This window comes from Podarcis bocagei (assembly GCF_964188305.1).
Source record: "Podarcis bocagei genome assembly, chromosome: 11".
NCBI lineage: Eukaryota > Metazoa > Chordata > Lepidosauria > Squamata > Lacertidae > Podarcis > Podarcis bocagei.
The window spans coordinates 41,323,640-41,350,282 of record NC_138136.1 but is presented as its reverse complement, the minus strand read 5'-3'; the positions used below and the strand labels follow the sequence as shown (position 1 = coordinate 41,350,282).

General features: G+C 42.7%; 1 protein-coding gene and 1 long non-coding RNA gene across 6 annotated transcripts in view; one reads left to right on the top strand and one right to left on the bottom strand.

Annotated features, from left to right (window-relative positions):
• The window catches only part of PDE4D (phosphodiesterase 4D), a 654,687-nt gene that overhangs the window by 217,660 nt on the left and 410,384 nt on the right, over positions 1-26,643 (bottom strand). The gene's annotated exons all lie outside the window — the stretch shown is intronic.
• Positions 2,534-3,919, top strand: LOC308597526. Its single transcript, XR_014013044.1, has 2 exons — positions 2,534-2,649; positions 3,634-3,919. It is a non-coding gene; the product is annotated as an uncharacterized lncRNA (long non-coding RNA).

Sequence of the window (26,643 nt, the reverse complement as noted above, 5' to 3'; positions counted from 1 at the left end):
TTGCTGCCATTGTATATAATGTTACCCATTAAAATACATGGGCAGCATATTGCTGGAGCTCCATAGCAGAACAATTGTGTTTATTCATTTTCCTAGATGAATATAATGTGTGAATATCAGCTGTTGCTGCTAAGTTTAGAATAATATCTGGATTTTAGCACAAATGCTTCTCACTGAATAGGCAAAATAAAGACATTTTAGAAATGTTAGGTCGGTACCACCTATTGTTAATGTATATAGTTTTTGTGGCACATGGTGTATCAACTGTTGAAAATTTAATTTGCATTCTCTGTGGAGACTGGCTGTCTCATTTTTAAGTATACACGCTGTCCCTTACTTTCCTTCATGCAATATCAGCTTCCATGGTTTTACTTCTTAATTTAGGATACCATGGATATGGATGGAAACAAAATATGTTCAGAATTAACAATTGATGGCTTGACATCCTTTTCTCCTATTACTAATCCTCCATCCACCATCTAGTTAACAGGAAGGTTAGTAACAGGAAAAAAGGATTTCTACCTATAAATTGTTAATTTTGAATACAGTGGTACCTCGGGTTAAGAACTTAATTCGTTCTGGAGGTCCGTTCTTAACCTGAAACTGCTCTTAACCTGAAGCACCACTTTAGCTAATGGGGCCTCCTGCTGCCGCTGCGCTGCTGCTGCACGATTTCTGTTCTCATCCTGAAGCAAAGTTCTTAACCCGAGGTACTATTTCTGGGTTAGCGGAGTCTGTAACCTGAAGCGTATGTAACCCGATGTACCACTGTATAGCCCAGGCAAACAATTCCCCAGAAGACAGATAATTTTGAGGCAAACGTCTAAAAGTGCAGTGGTACCCATGTCTACTCAGTTCAGAGAGACGTACTCCCAAGTGTCTATAGGATGGCAACCTAAATTAAGGTTACCAGACATCCCCGTTTCCCGGGGACAGTCCCTGGATTTACAAATCAGTCCCCTGACAAAATCCATCTACTTAGTAGGAAGTTGAAAAGTGTCCCTGGATTCATTGAAAAAAAATCTGGTAACCTTAACCTAAATCTATTAAAAGTATTATAGAAATGCTTTGACCAGATATGTCATTTTTTACTCCACAATTTTTCTCCCCCTGGAAATGCTAAGCGGCTTGCAAGACTGAAAACAATAAAATGTTGCAACAAAAACAAACATCGTCATAAAAAGCAGACCATTCAAGGCAACAACAGATAATAACTAGTTCCAAAATAACAGTTTCCCCATCACACTTGAACGAACGACAGAACCAAAGTGCCTCTCAAGGACTGGATGTTGGGATCTGAGTCTTTCGCCCTGTACCAATAAAACTACTAGTACAATTTTGTTACCTAGACTTCTGTCACTATAGAGACATTGCCAGTGCTTCAATCTAACATTACCCAATGTTCTGATCTACCAACATGGCATCGCATTGCCTGCAACCTCATCAGGAGTGAATTCTTCGTTAACAGCTTCAGTTAGTACATCTTCTACTCTGCCTTTCAGCATGTGATGTTTTTGTACCCTGAGAAAATGATGAAGATGACTACATATAAAGGACCTGTTGATGATCCTTGCCTGTCAATAATTTACATTGTCCAGAAATATAGTTGATAAAGAGGGAGATTACTATAACCTAGTACTTGCCTAAATGCTATACAAACATTTGCACATTATCTGGCCTTGCAAATGTTTGGGAAGGTATTGTGAGGAATGAGCAAACTGGACTTTCATAATTCTAAGCGTGGAAAGATTAATCTGATCTATAGACCAGCTACTTTAGGACTCACTTGCCTTTTCTAAGCAAGAGAAATTAATTCCACTGTATTGTACTTCACTTCTCTTTGTACTGCTGTTAGCAGTACAAAGTTGACTTATAAGTAGTTAGTCCGGGGATGAGAAACCAGCGCCCTCCAGATGTTCAGATTCTATCATGCCAGGATGGTGGAAGTTGTAGTTCAAGTTCCTCAGCCCTGAGTTAATGTATTGTTGTATATGTTGGTTTTTGTCCTGATGATGCATAGCCAATCTACAGTACAATGCAAATCACACTGGAGTGAAACTTACACAAAGCCATCATATGGATTTCTGTTGTTGTGTAGATACACCTCAAGGATCCATTTTTCAAAAAATCTATCCCGAAGAATCTCACTAAGCTTTGACATTATTAATTTTTTCATTTTAGCATTGCAGAATATGTCTTATTTGCCTAGTCTACAGGAGACTTAAAATGGTAATTGTTTGGAAAAACTAATGATTCAAGGTGAGAGTCAGAATAAGTTGCAATGAAGCACTAATGCCTGGGAGTAAATCTCAATGAATGCAGTGGACTTACTTCGTGTGAACAGGATAATGCTTAGTTTCATAAAAGAACCAAGTCATTCACTCTTCCTCCACCAAACTCCTGAGGATCTGTAAAACAGTTAGGGAATCTTTTCAGCCAAGTAGGCTGGATTTCCCTGCATGTCATGGGCCAACATTGACAGATGGGCCACATACCTGTGACATAATTATGTCAGGAGCTTGACAGTTGCATAGTCCCTCCTACCCATCAATGTTGACCCATGGGGGTGGAGGGGAGACAGTGACCAAGCAGGACTGAGCATTAGCATATCGCCTAATGTGCAGGAAGTTCAACCTGGATTTCTGCAGGGTATGGGTATGTAAATAATAATAATAATAATAATAATAATAATAATAATAATAATAATAATACAGTGGTGCCCCGCAAGACGAATGCCTCGCAAGACGAAAAACTCGCTAGACGAAAGGGTTTTCCGTTTTTGAGCTGCTTCGCAAGACGAATTTCCCTATGGGCTTGCTTTGCAAGACGAAAACGTCTTGCGTTTTTTGCAAGTTTGTTTCCTTTTTCTTAACACCGTTAATACAGTTGCGACTTGACTTCGAGGAGCAACTCATAGAACGCGTTGTGGTAGCCTTTTTTGAGGTTTTTGGTGATTTTTGAAGCTTTTCCAAAACTTTTCCAACACCGTGCTTCGCAAGACGAAAAATTCGCTAGACGAAAAAACTCGCTGAATGAATTAATTTCGTCTTGCGAGGCACCACTGTAATAATAATAATAATAATAATAATAATAATAATAATAATAATAATAATTTATTTATATCCCGCCCTCCCCAGCCGAAGCCGGGCTCAGAGCGGCTAACAACAGTAAAATGATAAAACATTCTAAAATCATTTCATTATAAAATTAATTCAAAACAGATTAACGGCAACCATTGGGCTAGAGTTCTGTGAAGATTGCCAAAGGAGGGAGTCAGGCTATGCCCTGGCCAAAGGCCTGGTGGAACAGCTCTGTCTTGCAGGCCCTGTGGAAAGATGTCAAGTCCCACAGGGCCCTAGTCTCTTGTGACAGAGCGTTCCACCAGATTGGAGCCGCAGCCGAAAAAGCCCTGGCTCTGGTTGAGGCCAGCCTAACCTCTCTGTGGTCTGGGATCACCAAGATGTTTTTGTTTGAAGACCGTAAGCAGCCAATCCAGCTGCATCTCCACCTGCCCTACACATCAAATGCGGGGCAGGTGGGCATGGGTTTTGTGTTGTTGTTGTTTCTAAAAAGGGAAGTTTTGTGGGGGTCCTACCTCTAATCTTTAAATACTGCTTCATTTCGCTGTTTTAGAAAATTCTACTGACTACATTAACAACATAAAAACAGCACAGATGGATCAGACCAAAGACCCGTGGAGTCCAGGATCCTGTTCTTACAGTGGCCAGTCAGCTGCCTATGAGAAGACTACAGAAGAACAGCGCTCTTCATACATGATTCCCAGAAACTGATATTCAGCGTGGTGCCTTCCCTGGAAGTCAGTCAGATCAGGCCAAGAGGACCCTTCTTAATCTTGAACAACCTTCAATGGACACATTTGCTGCATTCTGACATCACAATAAACTCTGGTGTATCATGATGGGGGCAAGCCTAGCTTTCTTCTGGGCTCGTAAGCTTCACCCTCCGCATCTGGTGTGTCCACAAAGAAGCTATGCTTCTTTTAACCGTAGAATGTCAAATGGTATGACAAACTGTAGTTAATCTTACTCATTGCTTGTTTGTTGCACACCCTTGCTTATTGGCAACATTGGTCGAACCACAGCCACTGGCTTCTTGGGAAAAAATTCTCTGCTGGCAGCAAACAAATCGAAATAATAATACAAGCTACTGAATTTTCGTGGTGGGTGGGAGAGAAATAAATAAATAAATAAATAAATAAATAAATAAATAAATAAATAAATAAATAAATGCCTTGAAAAAGTTACACAGACACCTGCCCATTCCATGGCAACATGTCCAAATAAAGGCCCAGTTTGATTGTAGCCTAATAAACCATGATTTATCAGACCGAGAATGAGCAGTGTTCTTATCCATTCCCCTTCCCTCTCCTTCCTTGTAACTTAATTCAACGATTTGCATAGTTCCTTACACAACAGCTGTCCATTATGTCCAAACGGGGAAACTGTGCTTTGACTACAAAACAAGATTGCAAACCATAGCTTGATTCTGGTTTACAAGCTAAAACTTAATGAGAGCTTAAGCCACCATTTCTTATTTTCATCACAATGGGAAACTGTAGTTTTAGAAACCCTGGAAACAAATAATTAATGTGCAAAAGAGAAAGGAGGAAGGAACTCATGGGCTTATCTCTTTCTTCACAACGTTTTAAAAAATCTATGTCTTTTTCTTGCAATGTATTTATTATTATTATTATTATTATTATTAATTATTATTATTATTATTATTACTACTACTACTACTATTAATATACTGCCCTATACCTGGGGGTCTCAGGGCAGTTCACAAAATAAAATCAGTATTGTCAGAAAACTTATGTTTCTTTGAGAAATTTATTTATTCTTTCTTCTGAGGGTTTTTTGTTTTTCTAGCAAAAGTTTTTGTAATAGAATTTATTAGATCAGTATTTCTATTTTGGTTTTCTTTATGATGGGAAGTTGAAGTGTCATTAGATGTGGCTTTGTTTATTACATCAACAAAGTCAACTTCTGACATTTCTGATTGCAATGTACCGTATTTTTCGCCCCATAGGACGCTCCGTCCCATAGGACGCACCTAGTTTTTTGGGGGGGAAATAAAGGGGAAAAAATTTCCCTTTATTTTCCCCCCAAAAGCAGGTCGGGGAAACAGAACCAGGTCGAGGAACAGCGGGATGGTGGCGCTGCGCCTCCCTGCTGTCCCCCGAGCTTGTGGGGCTGGCCGATGTCCGCCCCGCGCGAGGGGCGCTCTGCATCAGGGCGCCCCCCCCTGCGGGGCCGGCAGGCTGCTATCCGCAGCGTGGGGAGCCTTGCTGGGAACTCCTGCAAGGCTCCCCACGCTGCGGATGTCTGCCTGGCAAGGGGGGCACTCTGCTTCAGGCCGCCCCGCCCGCCGGGCGGCAGGCTGCTATCCGCAGCATGGGGAGCCTTGCCGGGAACTCCGGCAAGGCTCCCCACACTGCGGATGTCTGCCTGGCGAGGGGGGCGCTCTGCTTCAGGGCGCCCTGCCCGCCGGGCGGCAGGCTGCTATCCGCAGCCTAGACATCCCTGCTGGACCTCCCGTAGGGCTGCCTAGGCTGCGGATGTCTTCCTGAAGCCTGGAGAGCGAGAGGGGTCGGTGCGCACCGACCCCTCTCGCTCTCCAAGCTTCAGCAAAAGCCTGCATTCGCCCCATAGACGCACCCAGATTTCCCCTTCATTTTTGGAGGGGAAAAAGTGCGTCCTATAGGGCGAAAAATACGGTATTTGGTGTATACTGTGACTCCACAATAACCAAGGTTTCTGCAATTTATTCTTGGCTCTAATTTTTGTCCACTAATTTTATTAGTATCTTTTTGGGTTTTCAGGTATTAAGGTCTGCTTTAAATCTCTAAATTTTCACTGTTCTTTCCCAATCTTCTTAATTGAAGACACTTTCAAAAATACCGTATTTTTTGCTCTATAAGACTCACTTTTCCCTCCTAAAAAGTAAGGGGAAATGTGTGTGCGTCTTATGGAGCGAATGCAGGCTGCACAGCTATCCCAGAAGCCAGAACAGCAAGAGGGATAGCTGCTTTCGCTGCACAGCGATCCCTCTTGTTGTTCTGGCTTCTGAGATTCAGAATATTTTTTTCCCTTGTTTTCCTCCTCCAAAAACTAGGTACGTCTTATGGTCTGGTGCGTCTTATAGAGCGAAAAATACGGGTAATTCCAATTCATAATTCTATTTTTATAGGATTGTTCAGGATGTTAAATTATATGTAAATATACACTTAAATCAGTTTGGCAGCCTGCTATAGTACTGAATGGAATAGAATGTTTAGCAAGTAACATTTTATTTTACAGTTTTTGCCTTGGAATATACTTTAACTACAAGGGGGTGTGAGGGGGTGTGAAATACCATCTAGAAAAACCTAGGTTGGGAGATACCCTTATCCACACTATAGACCCTGGGGATATTTAGATCTTAATAGGGGGCAAATATGACGCCTATTAATTGTGTTCCAGACTACACAAACAACACCTGGATCTGCAGCATGTCTCATCCCCATAAACACAATTCTCAGCTGCCTCACTGATGCATAATGCGTACTTTTATTGCTTATGCATATCAGCAGGATATAGCAAAATTAATTATTCTGTGAAACGTATGGAAAAATACCGTGAATAGTAGTCCACTTCACTACAGAATGCTGGATTACACAACATCAAAAGGATTGCAATGCCCTCTGTAGGCTCATTCTGCACATCACACCCAAGAACCAATGTTTTCCTTTTATATCTCTTACAACCATAAAAATACATAGGAAACCAGGTTCTTGAATTGCTGACCCCAAAAATCAGCCCTTAACATTACAATCTAAAGTCTCAACTAGTTCTTAGTATAACAGGTAAGTCATATCACGAAATCAGCCTTCTCGCTGATAGCACCCCACCTATGCAACTCCCTTTCTCCTAGAAATTTGGCCGGCACTTACAATGCTCATCTTTAGAACCAGCTAAAAACCTGGCTATTTAGCCAAGCCTTTGAGGAGCGAATAATATTCAGCTGGATTAGGTCACCGCTGCAGTTCAATGATGGCCTGAAATGGATTTTTATCTGTTTTTTTATGAGCATGGAATGTGATGTTTAATGAGCTTCATTGTCCCTTTCCCTGAGATCTTTGAATACAGGATGGGCTATAAATATTGTAGTTAGATGAAATGAACTCCCATCTGTGGCAGCATGGTGTGCTAGTTGAGGCAAATGGAAGCAGTGATCTAAAACATCTGGGGTGTCCTAGAAGGATGCAAGAGGTTCTCTCTCACTTTCTAACCTACAGCTGCATATCGCTCCCAGACCATAGAAGTGAATCATAGAATTCTAGAGTTGGAAGGGATCATCTGAAGGAGCGTCTCCACCCCCATCGTTCTGCCCGGACACTGAGGTCCAGCGCCGAGGGCCTTCTGGCAGTTCCCTTGCTATGAGAAACCAAGTTACAGGGAACCAGGCAGAGGGCCTTCTCGGTAGTGGCACCTGCCCTGTGGAACGCCCTGCCACCAGATGTCAAAGAGAAAAATAACTACCAAACTTTTAGAAGACATCTGAAGGCAGCCCTGTTTAGGGAAGCTTCTAATGTTTAATAGGCTACTGTATTTTAGTGTTCTGTTCGAAGCCGCCCAGAGTGGCTGGGGAAACCCAGCCAGATGGGCGGGGTATAAATAATAAATTATTATTATTATCTAGTCCAACCCCCCTGCAATGCAGGGATATGCAGCTGTCCTATGTGGGGTTCAAACCTACCACCTTGGCATAATCAACACCACGCTCTAACCAACTGAGCTAACAGCTCCACACATTTTCTATTCGGGTCAGGGCTATTGCATTGCTTTCTGGGTGACCAGTCAACATTTTTCACTCTGTTTGTCATCGGACATTTTTGAGCTGAGGAAATCCACTTCTTGCTACATAAGGCAGTTGTGCTTCCCTTTCTGGTTATTTGGATATAACCTTTGATATGATAAAGATGATTCAACACAGTTTGTTGCATTGCAATCTGCATTAGACTATCTTTCTAATGATATATAATTTTATGGCATTATTTTATGGTATTATTCTAAAAAGGGGGGGGGGCTGTTGTGAGCCAATTTTGGCTGCTAGTGTACTCCTGAGTCTCTCCCCCCACCCCACCCCCCGGCCACAAGCACGCTGATGTGCTCCTGCTTCTCAGTGGTTGTGTTTTGGCTACAATCCTTGTGGCACTCACTGCTTGATTATGTTATCAGAGGGATTGATGGTGGAATACAGAGGAGGCATTGGGGAGGGACTGTGTTCTCCATTGGCAGTGCTGAATCCTCCATTAACATCTAGTTACAATTGTTTGAAACTTTGTGCTGGAACAGTGCACAATCTTTATAATCCTTCCCCTTGTAGCAAACCCGCTTTTCTCTGTTTTGATCAGCATCACGCAGCTCCTTAAAATTTCTCCCAGCAGGCACATAGTCCTTAGTCACATAACACTTGCCAATCAAGACTCATAATGAGCCAAGGGGGGGGGGGAGAGAGATCCTTTGCCTGCGATACTCACACAGTGACAGACATCAATATTTGCATGCACGCGCACAGCTAGGTCTTTTTTATGTTAGGTCTTTTATAGTATTATCATCATTATTTTTATTATTAGGTAGAGAATGAATTGCCTCCTGACTCTGGAGGAAAGAGATCTTTCGTTTGACTGACAGCATCAACTCAATGTGCTGTGGCAGTAAAATACAGTACAATCGCAACTTACGTGGCGATTCGGTTTCAAGGGTTCTGCATATACTTTAAAAAATGTATTTTTGAGTTCTTGCGGGAGCATCTCACACCCCGGCGAGAGGAGAGAGCCTGGGAAGCAAGGCAGAAGGCTTAAACTTATTTTTTTTGCTCCAGGAAAATCCAGCAAAAAAAGAGCTTTTAAGCTACCTGCCTTACTTCCCAAGCAAGGCCTTCTCTGTGCACTGATTCCGTATTTAACTTAAGGGGTTTAAACCAGCCAGCCTTCAACTGCATATAGTTGAAATCTTGTAAGTTAAATGTGTGCAAGACAGCTTCTACAAGTTGTTTTCAGTAGGCTCTTCCAAAAATGGAAGGACTTTTCTTGGAAGGGCTACTTCCTTTCCTGGGGGGGACTTGGATCTAATGGAGCTTTCTAATAGAGGGAGGGGGAAAGTGATTTTCATCCATTTCCTCTGCCCTCTGAAGCCACCGCCTCCCACACTGTTCTGGGGTGCATGCCACCAAAGGTTTGCTGCATATTTTTAGGGGTTGGTGGTTAAGGGGCTGCAAAGGGGAAATCCCCAAAATCTTCCTCAGCCCATGGGAATGTCCAGTTAGAGTTCCACTGCAGGAAAATTGATTCTAGAGCCAATCCAATGTTCGGAATTATTGGTTGGGGTGTGTGTGCATTTATGGGGCAAGATCACCGACAAAACAAATATAAAAAAAATTCCAAGGCCAGGGTCTTCTTCGCTATGCAGTTAACACTACATCCCCAAACCATTTTTCTCCTTCATCCCATTCGGACAATGGAACACCACCACCCCCGGCCTGTCTATAATTATAACTAATAATCTGGCTGGTCTTTTTACAGAGGACTCAGCAACAGTACTTTTCCATACAGGCAGTCAACAGGCACAAGTTAATCTTTCACAAACGTCAACTATATGTTATATTTATACTTAATAAATCCTGTCAAAATCAGGGTCACTTTCTGTTACCAACCCTCAAAAATAAACAAGGGCATCCTGAAGCTGTTCTGAAATCCTTACGTGAGTAGGCAACGCCATCTTCCTGCTCACCAGCTTCCTTTTGTACCATTTGTTACAATTCAGGCACGTAATATATTTTCTGTCAGCTTAAAGAAGAAGAATGGAGTACTTACCTGTAAAAAGAAAAAAAGAGAGAAGATGTATTAATATGTGTAACACTGGACTCTAACTGCATATTTTATATTCGTGGCTCTTTTTTGAATGTCATGGTTCTTTACATAATATTTATTGATTTGCCTGTCGCATTAATACCTACCCTTTCTTCCAAGGAACTCAGCATATGGAGTTCAAAGACACGAACCCTATCCCAGTTGTGGTGGTTTCACAAACAGAATCATAATAGATTCCAGAGTGGAGAGCTGTGCTATTCTGCTACAAAACAAAGCCGTTCAGTTGAGGGTCTCCTGCAACTTTAAGTGGATTCCTTGTGTGACAAGAGGTCAGAGGCAAAGGAAACTGGCAAAACTCGAGGTGGTACACAGCTAAAACCAGAAATGGTTTAGAGTTGTAACACAATCTTCCTCCTTTTGTTTTTGTTAATTTAACATTTGCAGTGGGAAAGAAATTCATGGGGTTGTATCCAACTAAGTTCTGCTCTCCACTGAAATGTATGGGCCTACATTAGTCATGTCCATCAACTTCAAGAAGTCTGTTCTGAGAATTGGCTTTAACCCATGGTCTTAAGGTCTAAATGAGCAGAACCATTGTGTTCTGATAAATTCTAGTTCACCAATTCTCTTTGAAGCTGTTGCTGCTGCTAAATATTGTGACTGCGGGGTCAAGACACCTTCCATCATCATGCCCAGACTGAGATCAGCACCAAACAAAGAATCTCAGCTGTGCAGATAACACTCAAAGTCTCAACCATTTATGATACCATAATAGAAGAATTTACAAAGGTGGGAATTTGCCATGCACTATGTCCATGCATTAAAGGATGCCTTTGCCGACTGAGACCATGTCTCTGACAATGTAGGAGCTTTAGTATAGTTTTAGATTATTATTTGGAAATGATGTAGTGCAACAGTGTAGCTCTATATCAAGCTACATGTGCCTTTTTCATATGTATCAGGGTTCAACACTGCTTATAAGCATAACAAACACGTTTTTATAAGATGTTAACTCAAAGCAGAGCAAAAAATCATCACAGCACTTTGCCTTATAGAGACGCTTGTCTAAGTAGCTTACAATTGTCTTCTTTTGAGTTCTGTTACACATTCATTACATGGATACATAAAATGACATTGTTCTTATAATGAGTTGATTCATAATTAACAGAGAGAATATACTATTACAGTGATAGATGCTATCTGGAAGATATTAACAAGCACTCATGTGGGGTAGAATTAAGCTTAATTCACCACCCCTATGGGTATTCATATAAGGTAAAGCTTAAAACAATTCATCTAGGAGCTGAATTGCAGGCTGAAATGAAAGAAGCTATAAAACCCACACATATCTATTATATGAGGCTGTGTTCTATAATCAATTTGTGTGCATACTAATTTGTCATATCTCATTATCTGTTTTACCTTAAAGATGCGGCTCGTGGGAGTTACATTCTTTTCCTGAGACTCCTATCCTCTACATAGCTCTGCATCAGGGGCGTGGAAAGTGTGTCTCACCCCCTACCCAAGTTTTGAGTACACAAACCCATTATCCCTGGCCATTGGCTATTCTGGCTGGGGCAGATGTGAGTCAGAGCATGCAATTCTTAACCTTAGGGTCATGGGTTTGAGTCCCACGTAGGGTGAAAGATTCCTGCATTGCAGGGGGTTGGACTAGATGACCCTTGGGGTCCCTTCCACCTCTACAATTCTGACACTATGCCTCAGTGCCACAGATTCCTTACCCCTGCTCTCAATAGTAGGAGGGTTGATTGAATAGCAATAGAGTTACTTGGTACCCAATTGCAAAGCACAGAAATCCAACAAATCTTTTCAGCTAAGGTTTTTTCTAGTGCCTCAAAAACCTGTCAAGCCTCTCTGATCAGAGGTGATGCCGGAACAAAGAAATAGGTTTGCTCAGCTGCTGCCGCAATACCCCAATCATACCACCTTCAGCTGTTCAAAAAAACACACGCTTGTCTGTCTCTAGCCACAGTCATATTGCAGGAGCAGAAAGCCTTGAGGAATAGGAATTTGCTCTTAAAGAAAAAGAAAAGAAAGCTGATGTGAATTTGCAGAATAAGGGGCTGTGTTCATGGGGGAAGAAATATATGAGACTCATTTAACTATAATTTTTTGTCATGCGTTCTCCACTTCTGACCACCAAAGACTTCATACAAATGTGAGAGGTATCTCATTTCATAAATAACAGTGTTGTGGCACCTTAAACATATATTTGTGTGTGGCATAAACCAACATCTGACACAGCAAATTTTGTCCACAAATGTTTATGTCACAATAAATCTTGACAGTGCCCCAAGACCCTTTATTCTGTGCTCTAACAGACTAACAATGCAATTCTGTTTTAAAAAGGTTAAAAGGTAAAGGACCCCTGGATGGTTAAGTCCAGTCAAAGGCGACTATGGGGTGTGGCGCTTATCTCACTTTCAGGCCAAGGGAGCCAGCATTTGTCCACAGACAGCTTTCCAGGTCATGTGGCCAGCATGACTAAACTGCTTCTGGCACAACGGGACACTGGGGGTTTGGGCTGGGGGTGTTCATCATTATGTAGATGATACCCAGCTCTACCTCTCTTTTAAATCAGAACCAGTGAAGGCAGTGAAGGTCCTGTGTGAGTGTCTGGAGGGGGTTGGAGGATGGATGGTGGCTAACAGATTGAGGTTGAATCCTGACAAGACAGAAATACTGTTTTGGGGGGGACAGGGGGCGGGCAGGTATAGGGGACTCCCTGGTCCTGTGCAGCCTGGGAGTCATTTTGGACTCTCAGTTGTCCATGGAGGCACAGGTTAATTCTGTGACCAGGGCAGCTGTTTACCAGCTCCATCTGTTACGCAGACCTTACGTGCCCGCAGACTGTCTCACCAGAGTGGTGCATGCTCTAGTTATCTCCTGCTTGGACTGCTGCAACACGCTCTACGTGGGGCTACTTGTGAAAGTGACTTAGAAACTGCAATTAATCCAGAATGCAGCAGCTAGACTGGAAGTGGCCACTGAGACCATGTAACACTGGTCTTGAAAGACCTACATTGGCTCCCAGTACGTTTCCAAGCACAATTCAAAGTGTTGGTGTTGACCTTTAAAGCCCTGAAGGGCCTCTGCCCAATATACCTGAAGGAGCATCTCCACCACCATCATTCATCCCAGACACTGAGATCCAGCTCCGAGGGCCTTCTGGTGGTTCCCTCACTGCGAGAAATGAGGTTACAGGGAGCCAGGCAGAGGGCCTTCTCGGTAGTGGCGCCTGCCCTGTGGAATACCCTCCCATCAGATGTCAAGCAAATTACTATCTGACTTTTAGAAGACATCTGAAGGCAGCCCTGTTTAGGGAAGTTTTTAATGTTTGAATGTTTATTCTCTTTTTTATTACTTATTATTATTAATTATTAATATAATAATATAATATAATATGATATGATATAATATAATATAATATAATATAATATAATATAATATAATATAATATAATATAATATAATATTATAAATTATTATTACTGATGGAAGCCAGAGTGCACAGAAATGCCATTCACCTTCCTGCTGCAGTGGTACCTATTTATCTACTTGCACTGGTATGCTTTCGAACTGCTAGGTTGGCAGAAGCTGGGGCAGAGCAACAGGAGCTCACCCCATTGCATGGATTCGAACTGTCGACCTTCCGATCGGCAAGCCCAAGAGGCTCAGTGGTTTAGACCACAGTGCCACCCGCTCCCTTCTGTGTATGCAGTTCTGTGTATGCCTACTCAGAAGTAAGACCCGCCATTTTAATGGGGCTTACTCCCTAATAAGCATATTTAGCATTGCCCCTTAATGCAACCTAATCTCTCTAGAATTTCTCATTCCACAAATTCTCCAATTTAACGGAGCAGATTGAAAGGCAAAGTCCTTTCTTTTTAACAATCTGATCTCGTTACCCTACTTGCATGATACCCTGGATAAAATAAAAGAAGCTAATGAACAAATTTCTCAGCATGTCAGCTGTGGCCTGTAAAATAGTTAAGGTCAGATTTTTCCTTGCTATAAAATCTGGGTTTTGCATATGCCTATGGCTACATCATTGCTACAGCAGCTGTACACATCAACATACTGTTGTGTCACCCAAGACCTTTCACACAGTCGCAGGCCAAATAACCTTCTCTTTTATCACCATCAATGCTTCAATAGCCTCCCCTACAAACCAGGCATTCTGGAAATCTGAGATACAGTACAATCAAATGGTTTACTGCCACCTACTGTGAGATAGAAAGGCCTGCCTCAGCTCGGTCAAGTAGCTCCTTTTGGAGGACAGAGAGCTCAAATGTGCTTTCTGGGTTTCTCCCCCCTTCTCCCCGCACACCCGTCTCTGCGAACTGTTTGTTATCTCTCCCGCCTGGTTTGGCATGAAAGGGACGAGGATACAGTCTGCACGTCACCAGAATTATTAAGGAGAAGCACTTACAAGGAAGTTAATGGAACCATGTTTGGGCTTTTTCTCAGTGACGTAGGTAACTTGCTTTGTAATAAATTTCTGATGTCTATATAACATAAACCCTCAGGGCGCAGAGAAAAACAATGACAATGCTTCAAGGCAGGTGATGAGAAAAACAAGGGTGCGCTGACCATTAAAAAAAGCAAAACAGGGCATCTTAAGGTACCAAAGCACATGGCTGACCCAAATGTCATGGATTAACTGGGATACGGAATTTGCATTAGATCTCTAATTACGCAACATGACTTGTGAGCATCATCCTGCAGGGACTGATGGGTCTGCCTCCCCCTTCTGCATTATTTGGGATCTGAGAAAGGCACCATGTAATAAAGGGAACAGCACTCTGAATACTCTGCGGACTTCTAGCTGGAATAAATATGTAACTAAGTGGATGCACTGCTGGTGTGAACACCTGGCATTCCTGGGCAACTGTCAGGTCCCCAGCACATAGCAGGGCCCATTGTGCCTTCGCCTCCTCCTCCTCAATAGGATTTTTCTGACCTAGCAGAAAAGGGATGCCTGAACCCCACGACTGCTCAGAGTGCTGCTACCACAGCCAGGTAAACCCAGCAGGGCTCCCAGAGACCCAAGCTTCTGAAAACAGAGGTATATTTAACACTATTAACTGTTTTGGTTTCCATGTTGCTCACAAACAGTGTCTAGCAATCCCACAAGCTTTTGCCAGTGCAATCCCAGGAGCCCTTGCACCGACTGCTGTGGCCTGTGGAGAGTTGATTTTGAGCAAGGAGGTTTGGAGGGATCGATTGTAGTGGGTTTTGGCGTTTGGTCAGTGCTGCTGGTTTTTCAAAGGGGTTTTCAGGAGGTTCAAGAGGTTTAGAGGATGTTTGCGGCTTTTTCAATGGTGTTTCATATATACGCGATTTCACGCAAACTCCATTTTGGGTCTTCTGATAAATAGCTGCTAACATGAATCCTGCCAGTGATGCATCTACTCAAGGGGCAGAATAGGGAACGCCACACCAGTGGAGTGAAATTGGTATCACTCAGACAGAGGGGGTCAGAGGTCAGCAGGGCTGGTCAGGGGGACACCCCCAGCCAATTCTCTCTCATGCAAAGTGGGGGTGGATCTTAGCCTGAAATTGTTCTTAACCTGAGGTACCACTTTAGCTAATGGGGCTTCCCACTGCCGCCGCGCCGCCAGAGCACGATTTCTGTTCTCATCCTGAAGCAAAGTTCTTAACCCAAGGTACTGTATTTGGGTTAGCGGAGTCTGTAACCTGAAGCGTCTGTAACCCAAGGTTACAAAATATAGAAATATTTTGGCTAAACTAAAACCAGTTTTCAAAAGGAGCATCAGTTCCTGAAATACTCAGTCAACCTCTATTAGCTTTCTGCAGCAGTCAAGGATGTGCTTGTTATGGTCACGACACACAGGGCAGCTCCCCTATCTCTCCTATTTCTGCATTATGAGATGAGACAAGCATTGAAATTTGTGTCACTTCTTGAATGCCACAACAAAACAGAAAGGAGTTCAGCTGGGAATGGCGGAGAAATGGTGTGGTATAAACACACACACTCACAAAATCGCAGCAGCAGCAGGGAGATGCAGAGTTATCTGAAGGATCTCATAGCTGAAGAGCACTGTTTCAAAACACCTGCACCACCCATTTTTATGAAAGATTCTATTTGCATCCTATTCCTGTTGTTAAAAGAAAGCAGGGATCTGTGAAAACTCATGGAGGGAATGGGCTCTCAGAGGAAACATCTACTCAGAGCTCAGTTCCTCCACTCCTGGGCATCCTTTCATTGGCAAAGGGGTAGTCCCCTTTTGTTGAAAGGTTGTGGGGCGGGGGTGGTTCTGAATAGGATCACAAAGGGATGATGGCTGACACAAAGTCAGAAGATGAGAGCAAGAACAAGAACAAGGGAGCTCATTGGAAGAAATGCAGGACTACCCCAAGATGTAACTGAAGGAGGACTTTAAGAAAGAATATCAAGAGGAATGTTATATTGCTACATACATGACATTCTCCCAGCAACAAGAGAATTCAAGGGTTCCTGTGCATATGTGGGTTTCAGTTTCTTTAGAACGGAGGTCACTGGAAATGTGTCTTTGTGATATGTGGTTTTATTTACACACATATACAACCTGAGCATGAGACAGACAGGCTCACAGCATTAATACCCCAATAGAATTCTGCGATTACTCCCTCATTAGTAATGAGTAAAGGTTTGCACAAGACAGAAAAGGACACACAACTGACAAAGACCCATTTACTGACTGGAATACGTGAGAGCGAGAAATCATACAGAACAAAAAATCAACAAGATGCTCCCAGGGAATATTACAATTGTAAAATTACTTAATAATAATAATAAAACAACGGTGGTGCAGAAAAAAATTAGACTTAAGGTCTGCTTTGATTTTGGGCACATATGAATATATTAGGAAGACTCTAGAAATCAACACAATGTACAGTGATACCTCGGGTTAAGAACTTAATTTGTTCTGGAGGTCTGTTCTTAACCTGAAGCACCACTTTAGCTAATGGGGCCTCCTGCCGCCGCCGCACGATTTCTGTTCTCATCCTGAAGCAAAGTTCTTAAGCCGAGGTACTATTTCTGGGTTAGCGGAGTCTGTAGCCTGAAGCAGAGGTACCACTGTATTATTAAACCCCAATTGTGTCCTGGCAGGCTGGAAAGTATAGAAGACTTTTCTCTATAACGTGCCTCTTGTGCAGAAGATTACTTGGGCACTTGGAAATTGCTTGAAATCCTGGAAAGCACTTGAAACACTGGCTTTATAAGTGTAGCATACAATACCCTTTTTATCTCCCCTCTACAGTGCTGGAGGACTGGACCCACATTTGAAAATAGTTAGCACTGATTTCTTTTAAAGGTGTTTTGTGAACAATGATATTGTTTTTTGTTTTCCCGACTCATTTCCCATACAGCCAAAACCATAAAGCTTAATTTATATTGAACAGTGGCAAACTTTCCCCCACAACCTAAATTAGAATTGTAAGGCTTTCTTCACACGGCTGTAACTACAAGGCAGTCACTTTTATGCATCTACAGATAATAAGAAGGGAAGCATGTGATTAAGGCTGCAATCTATGTTCCTTTATTTGGGAGTAAGGACCATTGAACTCAGTGGGACTTGCTTCTGAGCAAACATGTGTAGCTTTGCTCTGCAGATGATGTTAGACATACTAGGCTGGCCTTCCACAACCTGGTGCCCTCCAGATGTTTTGGACTACATCTCACATCATCCCTGACCTTGGACCTTGCTGGCTTAGGTGGAATTGCATACTCTCCAATCAAAATAGGGATGTCTTATTCTATTATGATGATGGTGATGATAATTTTATTATTTATATCCCACCCATCTGACTGAGTTGCCCCAGCCACTCAGGGCAGCTTCCAACACACACACACACACACACACACACACACACACACACACACACACCACTAAACATAAAAAACCTTCTGTATACAAGGCGGCTGCCTTCAGATGTCTTCCAAAGGTTGTATAGTTACTTATTATCTCCTTGGCTTGGGGTTTGTATAACTCTAAACCCTTCAACATGTCCAAAGGAAAAGCAGGACATTCCAGGATCAAATCAGAAACCAGGACAGCTTCTGTAAATCCAGGACTGTCACTGGAAAATTTCTTGGTTGGTCTAGAATTGTAGTTGAAAACGACTTCCGGGTTGGCGCCATCGCCGAATGGCGGACTCCCTCCGAGCTCCGGAGGGAGTCTGCTCGGCAGGGGCTGGGTCCTACCGCGCCGGCGACGCGGGGACCCTCAAAAACCACGGGCACGGAGCCCGTGGACATGGGGACTCAGCTGGTACCGTCAGCGCCCTCCTGACTCGTGAAGGAGCCTTTTTAAAGGCTACGGATCGGGTGCCGGGGAGCGGCGTGGTACTGTGAGTCTATCGCTTCCCCTGCCGAGCGCAGCCGCATGCCATTCGTCGGAGAGCGCTGGCTTCTTCCATTGGAAATTCGGACATTTAACAACAACCCGTGAGTAATTGGGTAACCGGGTTTAAAAGGAGAAAAAAAGGAATTTTTTTCGGATTCGGCACGAGCGGGGGGGATCTAAAAAGGAAGTCAATCCCCTCCCTGATTGTAAACATGCTAAAACAAGGACTGAGAAACCAAGATCGATTCAGAAGTTTATTGCTGACAAAAAATATCAATTCCACGATGGGATACTACAAGAATTGTGCTGGAGGAGAAAAGTCGAGGGTGAGAGGGAAAAGGCAACACCCCCCCCTGGGAACCGGGGCGATTCGGAAAACCTGGCGGAGAGAGATGGAGAGTTTGACAGCTGTCAAAGTAGCTGTCAAATCTTGAGAATACAAAGAGGACTCTGTTACAAGTATTTTGCTGGTTAATTTTGTTACAATTGGATATAAATATGGATACAAAATGTCGGGGGGGGGAAGAAACAACAACTTGACTTTTGGATTAGAGGACACAAAGTTACTGCAACCCCCCTAGAGGGGCTTTGGGACATTACAAGTGGCGTATGTGGAAAACTACTCCGGGATGTGTACTGGTCTTAGCTCCTGGGAAAGTAGCAAAACTGAAATATTGTTTTGTCTACAGAGGTGACAACACAATAGAATATTTCTATTGAAGCAAGGTAGGAACTGGACGAAAGTTTTTGTTCCTGAATAACAAACCTCTGTAGAGATACTAGATTTCAGAATAAGAATGGTTTTGCAGCTGAACAAGACAGAAACCTGAGAAAGTAAGAAACAAAAGAGCAAAGGACCAACTACGCCACGGAAAGAACAATGGGAGGAGCAACAATGACCAAGGGAAATTAAAGGCCTCTATTAGACTGGATTTTTGAAATTAAACACTATCAAAACAAGCAAATTCAAAGAAAACCGGCAAGATGGATTGAGGAAAATTTGGCTGTGGACTTGAGACCTCCAGGCCGACAACATACAGACTGATGGACATGGGGAATCCAAACCGGGGAAGGGAGGGGGAATTCTAGAATCCAAAGGCTATGTAACCAACTTTTGGAATTTTCTTCTATCTTCTATCTTTTATCTTTCTATATAACTTTGGTATTTTGATTTAACATGTTTTGGAAAAAAAAGGGGGAATTCGTGGAAGGAAACGGGGCAGATCTTGGGGGAAAAATCTTTGTTCTATTTTGTTAAAGATGAGGAGTGATGTTAAGATTGTAATTTAAATTGGCTAATAGGTACAACATATTAGGTTTAAATTGGGAATGAGAACTTGTGGAACCAACGTAGGGAAAGGGGAATACAGTCGGGAGGGGAAGGAGGGAGTCCCAGAAAGAAGGTTATGAAAATAAGGGTTTAAAATTGGTCTTTCTTTTTCTTTCTTTTCTTTATCTTTCCTATTTTTTCTATCCTGTTATTATTGGAAATTTTAATAAATATGATTATAAAAAAAAAAAAGAATTGTAGTTGAAAACATCTGGAAGGCATCAGCTTGAAGAAAGCTACATTATGTTATGACTATTCTGCAATAATTCCCTGTCTGCTTAAGACCCCTGACCAAAAAATTGCTGCCTACACAGCAGAACATGGGAAAATCCAAAGATAGAACTTCATTCAGGCAGATTCTGGATATTCATCAAATTTCACCTTATCAGACCTAGACAGATCTAAGCAGTACTAATCAAATTAAGACGAGAGTCATCGTCCCAAGAGCTAGCATGTCAAGGAAAATATCAACTCCGAGTCTCATGATTAAGATAGCAACAACACACTAATTGGATAAAACAATCTTGCTTCCCACTCCGCTCATCCTGTATTTATGCCCATTAAATGCCAAAAGAAAACGAGTAAGAAGGAAGAGGAAATATTGCTTTAACGTCTTCATCTGAAAATCTAGGGGGGGCTCCTTAATGAACAAACCAAAACTATCAGCTATCTTCTGCTCTCTGTGCCATTCTTCTCCTGTTTGCCAGCCTTGTCTGGTGAACTAAAAAAGCTACCCTTACGAATAGTCGAAAGAATCTCTGGTCACTTCCAGACTGTCACCATATTGCAAGTGAGATTCCACTGCACAATGGCAAATTCAGGTTCTGCTATAAAAGTGGTTTTGGTGCTCTTGTGCAGAGATTCCTGTTTCAAAAAAGAAGGGGGAAAGGGGGTGTTGCGGTAAGGAAAATGACAGGAAAATGCAGTGGGAAGTTTGAGATAACAAGTGCTTAACATAATGTCATATAGCCTCCCAGCAAACAAAAGAGAATGAATGTTCAATTGATAAGAAGCATCATACAACTTCCCCACAAACTGTGCCAATGAATCAAGATGAATGCTCAATGAACAGGCTGTCTAGGAGCAACCTGTTTGTAATAGATCTTTGTATCTTGGAGAACTGTATATTGTGGGGGTGTTTTTTGGTTATTGCTGTGCCACTGAAAATAATAGTAAGCGATTGTTTTAAGAAAGAAACAAGAGAAGCTTCTGTAAACCCAGTTGGGACGGACACACACACACACACACACACACACACTGTGGTGGAGCAACTGCTCAACTTTATTTGCACCCACAAAGAGCCTTTGCATGTGCCCTGTGGTTTTTTTAAAATGATATTTATTGAGAATTTAAAATTACAGAGAAAAAAAAGAAAAAAAAGAAATTAAACAATACAAGTCAATAAAAAGAAAGAAGAGAACAAAACACACAATACACCAAACAAAAAACAAAAGCAAACAAAAAATTAAAAACAAATCCAATATTCCCAAATCTTTATCTTTCGTTATCTTGTTTCATCGACCTCTTCACACCTCCCTTTTTTTGTATTCTAGTTATTAATTATCTCAGCAAATCCTTTCCATCTTTCACTATGTTCTGTCATTAAACTGTCTTAATTTATTTTAACCTTATCTTACCACAAAAAGCCCTAAAACTTAAAACTTATTTGTACATAACTCCTTATAGCATTTCTACTAAAGCCAAATAGTTTCATTCCAACATTTTTTCTAACACTCATTAATTTTACAATATTTCTCTAAATGAATTTTTAGACTTTCTTCCAATCTTCATCCACCGTCTCTTCTTCCTGGTCTCGGGTTCTGTCAGTCCTTTCTATCCATTCCATTTAGTCCATCAACCTGGTGATCTTCTATCCGAGGCTCTTAACTCTTTTCCCTGTCCCTTCTGCAGATCTTCTTCATATTTATACCTGCACTTTACTTTGTCTTCTGCTGATCTTGTTCTTAATTTCCTTCCTTTATCGCTGAGGAGTAGATCTCGGGGAGACTCCAACCTAACAATGTCTTGATCCCTTCTCGACAGTTCAGCCCATTCTCCATAGTCAGCACTAAAATCAAAAAGGTATTTCAAGGCATGTTTCAAAGTCCCTCCAAAGTTAAAGGCCCCGACAACTCCAGACTCCCCCTGGTGCAGAACCAGATCCCAGAAGCCAAAACAGCCCTGCATAGGAAGATCTATCCAATTTCCCATCTCCAATCCAAACGAGACTCCATCTCTCCAAATCTGACTTTCTCCAGGTTCGGTCATCAAAAACAACAGCTTAAGTTCCTGCAAGGCCGCGGCTCTCTCCACTTGTATTACTTGAGGTTCAACAGCAACCTCCTCCTTTGTCTTCTGCACAACTTGCCCTGTCAAAGCAGATTCCTGGGTCGGTTCCTGAGAGGTTTCTATATAGGTATTCACTGCTTGTCCAAAATTATTAACTGCAACAGTCATCAAATCCATCTTCTCATGTAGCTGTTCCAATAAAGTGCTTGTCTTGCAAAAAGCAATCACTAAGGCTTCTTCTGGGCACATTCTTGTTCAAAGTCAATGTCTGGTTCTCACGATCTTTAATCTCTACAGCTGGAGAATTCCCCAGATCGACTCCAACAACAGTTTCAAAAGCTCCCTCTAGGGGAAACAATTTCTATTTGTATCCGTCCTTTTAAAAGCAGATCCAGCAACAAAATTACTTTCGTTTTTCAAATATTTTGTTCCTTTTAAATGCAAAAGGAAACATTGGAATCAATATGTTTTTTTAAAAACTATCTGTCAACAAACGTTTTATTCATAGTCAATGAACTTTCCCAAAACGTCTGTCTTCCTAGCAACCCGTTCCCAGGTTCAAGGCGGTGGAAATTTATCTTTCTTTACTCTCTCTCCTGCAGGCTTGAACAATCTAAAATTCCCCCCCCCTCTTCTCCTGCTTCCAAGGGGGGTTTAGTAGTTTTACAGAAGACTTTCCAGACTTTAGCTTGCAATGTCTTTGCTTCAATCTATTTACAAAAGCGGAAGGCGGATTTCCTGTTTAGAACCTTCCCACTTCGGCGCCAAATTAAGATGTTTCATAGTCCAATTTTCCGTTCTACTCACGGGTAGTTGTTTAAAGTCCAATTGTCCACAGGAAAAAGTCAGCGCTCTCCGGCAACAGCAATGCGGCTTCACTCCGTGAAAAGAGCAGTCGATTCGAAGCACCGCGCCGCTCACCCCACGTCGCTCCGGATCCCCGAAACCGGGTTTCCCCGCGAGTAGGGGAGGCACAAAAGGTGCCTGCCGAATCCCACGTCCACAGGCTTCTCCCGCATGTGGTTTTTGATGGGTCTCCGCCTCGCTGTGGCAGTCCAGACCCTAATTTCCACGAAGCGGATTCCTCCCGATCAGAGGAAATCCGCCATTGCCGGAGGTGCTAACCCGGAAGTCCGGGCTTTCGAATTTTTGACTTATCTACTTCCACTGCCTTTAATGAGCATCCCTACAGGTCAGCATGGTAACTGACTCCACATGACACATTTGTTTGGTTCAGATGCAACAGGAAACCAAGGTTCCATTCTGTCCCCAACATGCCCCCTTTCAAGGCCTGCTACAGTTGCACATGACCAGTGGCACTTTCATAAGAATGCCAGGGACTCCTTCACTGGTTAAGTGCTGCCGCACCAGTGACATTCCTCTTTGCTGGCAAACTTCATGCAAGCTGCTCCCTTAAGCCCTTCAAAGTCTGCCGGCATGTTTCAGGATTACACCTGAATTAATTTTAATTATTTGGCCAGAAGCAGTCCCCAAACCAAGAACACTGTGGAGTTCTTTCTTATAAAAGCAGCCTTTTTTGTTTTTTAACCAAAATCCCTGGTATTTGCATCCCCCACCTTCCCATAAGGTAAAGGTAAAGGTACCCCTGCCCGTACGGGCCAGTCGTGACCGACTCTAGGGTTGTGCGCCCATCTCGCTTAAGAGGCTGGGGGCCAGCGCTGTCTGGAGACACTTCCGGGTCACGTGGCCAGCGTGACGAAGCTGCTCTGGCAAGCCGGCACCAGCGCAGCACACGGAAACGCTGTTTACCTTCCTGCTATAAAGCGGTACCTATTTATCTACTTGCACTTAAGAGTGCTTTCGAACTGCTAGGTGGGCAGGAGCTGGGACCGAACGACGGGAGCTCACCCCGCCGCGGGGATTCGAACCGCCGACCTTACGATCGGCAAGTCCTAGGCGCTGAGGTTTTACCCACAGCACCACCCGCGTCCCCCCACCTTCCCATACACCCCCACAAAAATTTAAGTGCATAATATGAAGTAATGGCTAAACAGAAGTCTGCAGGTACTGATGGTTCTCTTTAATATACACACACACAATTTTGTCTTCCTGCTTTATGTAATCCCCTCATGAAGTTTCTGCTTCACCGCCTTGCTAAGCAGTCTTTAGCATGTTATCTGGTGTCATGCACACAGAGGAGCTACACAAATAGGAAAGCCAAATCAGATGAATAAGGTGGAAAAGGAAAATGCACCATCCTTGGGCAGAAGAAGAAACTTTTGCTTCTCATTGCAGTAGTCTTTCCTGACCCAATATTCCTCAAATGGCTTGGACTACAACTCCCATCAGCCTGAGCCAGTAATGCCAAATGGGAAGACACCAGGTTGGGGAAGACAGCATTACAACTAGCCCAGGTATATTTAAACATATATATAGCCTTGCAGCTTTGATCTGTCTGCGTGACTAATGTCACATTCACACCAAACATTTAAAGCACCACAATGCCATTTTAAACAGGGAATTCTGGGACCTGTAGTTTGTTAAAGGTGCAGAGAATTATTAGAAGACCCCTTTATAATGCAGGTGGCGCCTGAAGTATATAAGTCCTGATGCACTGGTGTTGATTTCACGGCTGTGAATCAAAGCTGGTCCACTTGGGTTACCTGGCACAAAAAGCTTTTAAGCTCTCAGCCTTGCTTGCTCCACAAGGCCTGCTCAGCATTCTGGCTCTGGAAGGCCAGAGATGCTCATGCAAGACATTGCGGGAATGTGGATGGGTGTGAAAGATCTCACGAGAGCGTCCCACAGCTGCTGCGCTTAGCGGACTTGCCTCCACAAGCAAGGCAGGGAGCTTAAAAGCGCTTACTGTGCCAGGTAACCAAAATTTGAACCAGCCCGCCTTCAACTGCACAAGGTTGAAATCATTCAAGTTAAATGAAGCATTGGCACTGTTGCGATTTGCAAGCGAAATAAGACTGGCTGCCTTCAAATATAACATTAAACCATAGTTTAGCACAATAGGAACAAGCCTGGGTAAACCTTGCCCTCCCCTCTGTTATTCCAGTGTGGCCTCAAAGAGGACGAATATGTCATCCAAAGGGAGAACTGTGGTTAGTGCTAACTATGGTTTATGGTTCATAAACCAGTGAGGTTCATAATCAATGAATGGAAATTGACTACTTCTTTTTTTATAAATCAGGCTTGTCATCATGGTGCCTTCCAGGTGTTGTTGACTACAACCCCCGTCACCCATGATCATTCACCATACTAGCCGGGGCTGATGGGAGCTATAATCCAAAACTCTGGCTACTTAAATGCCTTAAATCACAGCTTGCCTAGGTTCAGTTATAATGAGTAACCATAGTTAGCAGAAAACAGAGCAAAAGCTTCCAATCTCCTCACAATTGTGCCTGAAGATGGAAAGGAGAATAGCTTAGTGCTACATAGGAGCCAATGAATTGTTGTTTTTCATTATGCGCTGTTACAATGGGTCCTGATATCAAAATCTACTTTTTTGATCATGTAAATGTGTATATTGTTTTCATTGCTACTGGGGTTGTTTTCACACTAACCCTTCTTGCGTAGGGGAAAATAAGTGTCACTTTCAAATGGCTCTGTTCTTCCAGGCCCTTTGGTACTAAACTATATTGATCTGCTACTGGTTCATCGGCCCCAACTTTTATTTTATTTCATATTCTTTCTTTCTTTCTTTCTTTCTTTCTTTCTTTCTTTCTTTCTTTCTTTCTTTCTTTCTTTCTTTCTTTCTTTCCCTTCCTCCCAAAGAAGCCCAGGACAGCAAATAACGAAACAGGAAAACACAAACTTGAGGGTGGGGTGGGGGCAATATTTGATTATGAACAATCCAAATATTCCCACCACACACAAAAAAAATGTCAAGCATGGCAGGAACAGTATATTTCAGCCACCGAATATGGGAGGTTTGGGAGGCTGCAGTGTATTAGAATTTCTTGTGGCATTTTATAATGCTTTTAAATCAAAGCATTAACTGCCTTGGAGGCCCGAAGTGGCAGAAAGGCAGGACCATAATGTTATAGTAACATAGCAGATTTATGACAAGTAAGTAATATTAGAGAAAGAACCTGGAGATATTTCACCTAGTTTATCCGCAAAAAATAGGCTTCTGGGTATACACGATTCTCTTTCCTTCAACCAATACGGTAGAAATAGCAGCCCTGGTATTATGAATATTGTTTTATATGCTGCAACTCCAAGATATACTTTGCAGTGCATATGGAACTACCATACATTATTTGAGCTTTGGGAGAGTGAACAAACAGGGCGGCATTGTGTGAGTGGAACAAATCTTTTGCTTGTGTAATGTGACTTCCCCTTACTCACCTTCCACCCTCTGCAGCCCCCCCCCCGAATACCTACAAGAGGAAACCTGGTAAACCAGTAAGTCCAGTTCCTATCTTAAGTTAATGGTCTTGGCTGACCAGTTCCGTACATTGGTACCTTGGGTTACATATGCTTCAGGTTACATACGGTTCAGGTTACACACTCCGCTAACCCAGAAATAGTACCTCGGGTTAAGAACTTTGCTTCAGGATGAGAACAAAAATTGTGCAGCGGTGGCGCAGCGGCAGCAGGAGGCCCCTTTAGCTAAAGTGATGCTTAAGGTCAAGAACAGTTTCAGGTTAAGAATGGACCTCCGGAACCAATTAAGTACTTAACCCGAGGTACCACTGTACTGCTATTTTCATGCCCCAAGGGGTTGTGACAGAGACAAGTGAGTGGGCCTTTCTCACCCGGTTGGGATGTCTCATCATCCTAGGATGGAGAACAACAGGCTGT